This window comes from Gymnoscopelus microlampas (genome assembly GCF_963454915.1).
Source record: "Gymnoscopelus microlampas genome assembly, chromosome: 21".
Lineage (NCBI taxonomy): Eukaryota > Metazoa > Chordata > Actinopteri > Myctophiformes > Myctophidae > Gymnoscopelus > Gymnoscopelus microlampas.
In genome coordinates this window covers 27,695,859-27,704,045 of record NC_139958.1, presented here as the reverse complement: position 1 = coordinate 27,704,045, position 8,187 = coordinate 27,695,859, and positions in this window count along the sequence as shown.

The window sequence follows — 8,187 nt, the reverse complement described above, 5'->3', positions numbered from 1 at the left end:
GGCTAAAACGTTTAGTCAGTGATCTCTATGTTTTAGGGACATCTTACCTGAATGGTTATTTTATGATGATCTCATTTGTGCCATCCACATCTGTTTGTGGTGATGTAAGCAGACAGGAGGACTAGAGTACAGAAGCTCTTTTATGTTAGGCTACGCCCTAGGCACGAACCACTCCGAAAACAGACCGTTCACTATTTAGAACCTCTGTGGACATCACAATGCAGGTCCAAAGAGGACACGTGTTTGTGAAGTGCTTCAATTGGGTGAGGCATGCTGTTGAAAGCCAAGTGACCTTGGTATCATAGGTGTGTCCATCTGACACCAGGAAGAAAGTGGTTGTTGCACACTCAGATTCCCAATGAACAGTGGGTCAGTGGTAGTTGTAAGATTTCCTCACTTACAACTTCGGGTCTGGCCAGTTTGACTTCTGGATCCCAGAAAGCAAAATTACGTCACCAATTTATTTTCTCCCTGCTAGGTAGCGGGACTTAAAGAACAGCAATGTTGGTCAGTCGGACGGATGGTCTGTAGCCTATGTCTGCCCAACACGTGGTCCCAAAGAAGATACCTCAAAAACTACACTCATTGGATTGCCATGGAATTTGCACCTTTATGGTCCCTACAGGATTAATCCTACTGATTTTGGTGGCGTCTGTTGCTACCATTAGGCCTACATTTCCTATTGCACACAAAATATAGAAATCTAAACACATAAAGCACATAAAATATATAAATCTAAACTCCATAAAACTTGCAGAGTTAAATCATGCAACACAGAGGATGGACCCTACTGATTTATATGTAGGTGACCGCCGGTGACTAGTCTTTGCTCTAGTGCAGCCAAAACATTCAAAGCAGGGTTCTAGGGTTTGGTAATGTCAGCCGGTTCAAACCGACTTACATTTAACTGGTCCAGTTAAGTGTAGGGAGAGGCACTGCCTCTAGGGACTGCTGGTGGCATATTTTAAGAAAACAAGGACCTCAGTGAATCAGGTGACAGCAAAAATGTAATCTTACAAATGTATACTAATTTATACATGTCAGTCAGCAAAAGTAAAATGATTTTCATTGTTGCGACATGGCTGTCTGGCAAAGTACACACTGGGCGACACAAACAGCACACTGGCAGCAACAAAAGGACTAAGTGTGGTCAGCTACACTATAGTCGCTGTTGAAGTGTTGCTCAACACACTCGTTTACATCAAGTGTACGTCTGTGTGAGAGAGAATGGGAATGGGGCAAAAAGTTTTAGCCAGCTTAACTTTTTTGTAGACAAAAATATGAAAGCTTGGAGATACGTTGACATGACAAGCACACCAGAGATGGAGATGGCTGTTTGGAAACAGCTTTTGGCTGGCTCTTTGAGATGTTTGAGTGTCTTTATTCATTGTGTTTAAATTATCTCTATACAACAGGGTTGATGCTCTGTCTATGCTTTATATTGGTAACATTTTCTCTACAACAATTTTAGAGAAATTGGACAGTATGTCTTCAGTCAAGCCATGGCCAATACCAGTTAAACACCTGTGTGAAAAACTCAGTGGCCTACTTTTTTTATGATGATAGAAACCTCTTCAATGAATTAAACACAATTAATTAATTAATTAATTAATTAATTAAACGTGATGGCATGATTTTGTCTTTATCTGCTTTGCACATGCTCTGCTTTTATGTCAAATATTGAAGACAAAATTGCAGTGTGACACCAATGTTTATATTTTGATTGTTTCAGTGCACAACCACAACGTCCAGCTTCAACAATAAGGAGCTAAATTAATGTCTTGTTACTATGTGACATTTTATAGTCTTGTGTTTTTCATGTATTTTACGTTTACGAGATTTACAGTGATGATGCTAATAAATGAAATAAATTTGACAATGGTTTGGTGACTGATGTAAAAATAATTCTTAGTTGTATTCATCACCCATTACTCGTCTTGTCTTGTCTGCTGATGTGTTAACCATGCACCAGTCAGTACGCTTTCTAACTGCAAAACGTTCTCAGTAATTAAAATTCAAAGGCCCGTGTCTGGGTCCTCTCTTGTCCAATAGGAACTAACTCATGATAAAAGGTGTGCACTTCATGGTTCAACTATTTAGCCTGCCTGCTGGCTGACTGGATATTGCATCGACGTCATAATTGAACCGTCCGACTGAATGACTTCAAACTTGGCGTGTATATCGCCAAGGACCTGAGGGTGTGCGGTGTCCTGTGTGATTGTGAAGTCGAATTGGTGGTTCTTCCGAAATATCTATAAAAATGCAAATCATCCTGGAAGAAGTGATCTTCCCAGACTCAGGTGTCCTATTCTGAGAGTATATGCTTTAATTTCTCAGGTCTTCCTCCCAAAACACATGAAGAGGAGCCACAATGACCATGTCTACTGCCAAATGCTGAGGAGTACAGATCCCCATAGCAGCCTGCAGCAAATTACAATCTATGTAACCAGCCAGAAGCGAGAAGACACAGATGAACAAAGATCTTACAGTCATCAAGCACAGGTCTCAGCCAGGTCAGGTAGGTTATTGTGGGCCAGCAATGTTCGATTCGCCATTTAGGATGGAAATTTTCACGGAAATGTCACGCTGCGTTCATGATTTGAGGCATTTTGTTCAAAACAGACCAATCCTGCAGACTTTGGATGCCAGTGTTAGCCAATTAGGATGGTATATGAAATATCAGACAGATCCGTCTTGATCACATGACTATATAGATAATGTGTACCAATTTGCAAGATGTTTCCTACGAAATCTGTAGGGGTAACAGGCCTATCAAGATTTTTTTTTTGTGGCAAAAGTCGGCCTGGTGGCGCTATAACAGCACAATGTGAAAAGGGTGGCATGTGTTCCCTGGCCTAGTGGGAATGTGTGTGCAAAGTTTCACGGCAATCGAACGCTGAGTTTAGGATTTCAGGCATTTTGTTCAAAATAAGCTTTGGCCTGGCAGAGACAAATATCAAACATATTTTATATATAATTTGGAAAATAAAACCATGATGGGAATAGATAGACGTGTGCACTTACATACGTACATGTGTGGGCACATGCGTGTGTCTTTGTGGAGTTTGTATTTGCTGGCCTGTTTGTGAAAATGACTAAGTTGAGGATATGATATGGCAAAGTTGGATGCTGAGATGAATGCCACTTGTATAATAGTCAGTATACAAATCCATATATATATTTTTTTAAGTGAATGGGTAAAGCATGTAGGCCTACTCTTTTAAATGCTAAAAACACCACTATCATTATTTTTCTAATTCATTTTCTTCCTCAAAGAATAGTGCAAAAGCACCATCTAGTGGTGTTATCAGGCTATTGATTAAGTTTGGTGCTTTTTATGTTTTTCTTTTTTATGTGTCCAATTAAAGAAAGTGTTCTGAAGTTTCCTGCTTGGTTCAGCCCCTAGGTTTAGCACAATGACTAACTAATGATTTTGTTTGTTTGTTTTTACATTACTGCTAGCCATTTTCCACAGCATGATTTTCAAGAAAGCCATTGAATTCTGCAAGACATGCAACTTACTTAGATAGGCTTAATCCACGTCCAACACCCATATGTAATTGTCAAAATTATGTAGATAACGTTATGTTATGTGAAAGTATGAATATATAAAGTGTCAGGTGCCTGCAAGTGTGGGATCTGTTAAAATACAATTGCAATATTGTGTGTGTGTGTGTGTGTGTGTGTGTGTGTGTGTGTGTGTGTGTGTGTGTGTGTGTGTGTGTGTGTGTGTGTGTGTGCGTGCGTGCGTGCGTGCGTGCGTGCGTATATATATATATATATATATATATATATATATATATATATATATATATATATATATAACAGGCTGTCCCTGTGCCTGCTGATACCGCAGCCGTTGAGGTAGCCAGTAGTGTGCCATACTTCAATGGTCACAGGGGTCTTTGATAATCCTATGGTCTTTATTAACACATTGTCCAGTGTATATTATATCCACGACCAAAATCAATAGTCTCTTGTCTCAATCTGAAGTCAATCTGAAGCAAGATCTGCTCCTGTCCTATTTATGACCCCAAAGCATCTTTTGGCTATCATCCTGAACAACACCCAAAGCACTGATAAGACTGCAATGAAACCGCAAACACTGTGGCTCACTGTGTTCTCTTATAAGTTGTCCCAAGATCACCGGTTCAAACCCCTCCAAGGTTGTCATACTTTTGACTCCAAAGAAGAAGAACTGTGTTAAGACATTATGTGCTCCCACCCACGGTCATTGGTCTTCCTGGGGCGATTAGATCAAAGGTATTGGGTAAATAAGATTATTCATCTCATTGATTCAGCTTCTTAACTTGCTTTTTTCTCTTCATGTGAAAGACCTATTATGAGCCTTGCTTGTGTCTTATCTATCTGGCTGGCCATCCAACCATCTAACCAGCTTGAACATCTTACCAGCCGGGCTTTGCTGCATGGTCAGTCCAGCCAGCTCTGACCAGCCATACTTTAAGTTGACCAACTATACCGACAAATCAGCAAATGGGGTGCCTGGTGGCTCAGCCAGTTAGTGCACAAACCATTATGCTCCTAGTGTGAGGCTGTATGTTTGAACCGACCCCCATCTTGTCTCTGCCCTTCATCTCCACACCACAGACAGCCAGATTTAATTTAGGTACAAAATCACTGCTACACACACGTGTGTATGTGTGTATTTACTGTATGTACGTACAATCTAATAATCTGGCAAGATAATTCAGCTTTCATGAAACCGATTCATCGCTAATCCTGGCTAAATTAAGCCAGGATATGTGTTAAATCCAGGCTTAACCGCTATTCTGCTTTTGTGAAATAGGCACAGGTCAGATATATTTTACATTTATACCAAGCTCGTGGAAGCAATGTCATTGGGCATCCAGGTGTCAATCAACTCTAGTCAACATAGCAGGTTCTGACAGGGGGTGGGACTAAAAAAAGCAGGAAGGAAGACAGTCTGAGAGTGAGAGAAACAGGTGAAAACAGAGATGTCTGTAAAATCTGGAAAATGAAGAGCTAGGGATTAATATCAGTGTGGATATATCAGCATGTTTGTGTGTTTGGAGCTGGGTTTTCACTCAGTATTTCTACCATAACCAGCTGACAATAATAACAAGTTGGGCTGTGGCTGGTCAACTAACACACTAGCCTGGAGGAGAAGAGATTGTGTGAGACATTTCAACATGTTTCTGAGTGAGTATGGACGCTATCTGAGAACCTTTATAGTCCTAGAAGGCTGTGATACATTTAATTGACACAGGAGGGCATAGGAGTGATGTGTGACTTTGTATATGGAATACATGGAATGAATGTAATATCACAGCCATTGCAGGACTAGGACCTTCAATAGTGTTGTGGTGTTTTGGATAGTGTGCTTCAGGACCTGCTACCAAAGCTGTTACAGTAGAGGTGCTCAGGACTTGTCACTGCATACCAGAGGATCCAAGTGGACACAGACAGACAGGTGCGGTACTGGGTTATCCAGCACACAGACAGACAGGTGGGGTACTGTACTGGGTTCTTAAGCACACAGACAGGTGGGGTACTGGGTTCTTCAGCACACAGACAGACAGGTGGGGCACTGGGTTCTTCAGCACACAGACGGGTGGGGTAGTGGGTTCTCCAGCTCATCTTGTTGGGAAACTGTTTGCAGCAGCTGTCTAACGTTTTCAGTTCAAACGAACTGAGAGACAATACTTTCATTGAGGATTTCAGATTTCAACTCTGACAAGCCTTCAGGACAAAAATAAATGCGGTTTGTGAAGCTAACTGTTTAAAATGTTCCTTTGGACTGGATGGGTCCTTCATGTTAGAATCATTTAGAAATGAAAGCAGAGTGATCCACTGCTTCTTTCTCTTTTTCATCTGTGATTGATTGATAGGCCTGTCACAATATAATGATATAATCGGCGTCATCGTTTCCATGTTGCAAAATGTTCCTATATTTTCAAACGTTTTCAAAAGTAGTGGAAATAGCTGATCTATAAGCTCACAACGCATCGCAATGTGACACGTTGTGAGCTTGTAGATCGGCTATAATCACTACTTTTTAAAAAACATAATTTTTAAGATAAAATTATTAAATATGGCCTATTTTGGCCATAGTATATTATTTATTTTAATTATTGTTATCATTCATTTTGTCGTATATTTAAGTTATTTGCCATATGCAATTTTTGTTTGCAAAGCCTATAAAAGCTAAGCATAAATGTAATTTATATATTCCAGAAAAAAGACAATTAACAATTAAATTGTTAATCGCAATTATTATGTACAGTATGACAATTAATCGTCAAGTGGAATTTCATGATTGTGACAGCCATAGTCACTGATCTAGGATCTGATCCTTATACTTCTTTACTATTGGTTGATTGTAACCGTTAAAACACTAAAACAGTTTTTCTTTTTCCACCCCTGTCACTCACAGTGGATGTCTTGTCTTCTCACCACCTCAAGCTGAATCCAAGACCGAGCTTCTCTTCTTCCCAGGTAAATCCTGCCCCGCACAGGATCTCACTGTTTCCATAGACAACTCCCTGCTGGCTTCTTTTCAAACGGTCAAGAACCTTTGGTGTTGTCCTGGACAGTCAGCTCTCATTCTAGGCACACATTGCAGCGGTCACTCGATCCTGTAGGTTTACACAACATTCGAAGGATCAGATCCTTCCTCACCCAGAAGTCAGCCCAGTTCCTTATCCAGATCTCAGTCATATCAAAGCTTGACTACTGTAACAACTCGCTCCTTACTGGCCTCCCGGCATGTGCACTTAAGCCCCAGCAAATAAGGCATGCCTGGTTTTGATGAACCAGCAAAAGTTTTTTTCCCCTTCTTCACTCCCTCCAATGGCTCCCAGTTACTGCCTGCTCAGAGTACAAAACACTGATGCTGGCCTACAAAGCAACCAAAGTCATAGCCCCCCATACCTTCAAAGCCTGATTCAACCCTATAACCCCTCCCACTCACTCAGATCAGCTAACAGAACCTTCGCTAAAACATCCGGAACAACGCTCCACATGTCCCAGACTCTTCTCCCTTCTGGCTTCCAAACTGTGGAACGAACTCCCCATTGCAGTTAGAACTGCAGAATCACTCCCAATCTTCTGCCGTAATCTGAAGACTCACCTCTTCAGTCTCATCCTCAGCCCTTCTCCCCATACACCTTCACTCAGTATTTCCACCATAACCAGCTGACATTAGTAACTACAAAGTGAGCTGTGGCTTCAACTAACACAGTGGTTCTCAACCTGTGGGTCGGGATGATTTTTTGGGGGGTCCCCAGATGACAGTGAAGTGTCAATTTAAGGACTTTTAAGGCTTTTTAATACCAAAAAAAAGAAAGAAAGAAAAGAAAAAGACCATTACTCCATCAAAATTAATCAACAAACTATACTATAAAAACTGGTCAAACATTGGCCAAATTGTCAAATAATATAAGAAAGAAGCAAAAAAAATGAAAATAGCCAATCTACAAGCTCACAACGTCTCTCGTTGCGAGGCGTTGTGAGCTTGTAGATCTGCTATTTTCCCAATATTCATCTGTGGAACCGAGTCAAACTCGCGTTGCGAGGCGCTGTGAGCTTGTAGATCTATTATTTTCACAATATTTATCTGTGGAACTGAGTCAAAATAAATGTAATGCCTCAACTTCTACAATTCCAAATGCTTATCAGGGTGGGGGTTCCGTGTTCAAATATTTTGGGCGGTCCCCAGTTCAAATATGTTTATTTTGGGGGCACGGCCTGAAAAGGTTGAGAACCACTGGATTAACACACTAGCCTAGAGGTGAAGAGAGTGTGTTAGACCCTTCACATTCTGTCGGTCATTTGTTCTCATGAGTTTGTTACTTAGGCTTGTTTTTCATGACCACAATGTTAACATTTTAATTTAGATGGCATGTTATTTAGACAGATGCTATAGGTTCAGTGTTTACCTGGTATAGTTTCAAAGTACAGATAAAAATGTGTCGCAGATCAAACTTTCTCATAGATTTCATAGACATGTTTGACAGCACTGTCATCAGTGTTGTGTTGGATTCATGTTAATGTGTTTTTTCAGACATTTAACCACTTAAAGGGATATTTCACTTTCAAAAAAAGTTTTGGATATTTTATCGTCTACTCAGGCTTTTGTGAGCCCACCAGACAGTTTTTAAGTTGCTTGATTCAGTATTTAGATATTTGATATTCATTTTATCAGAT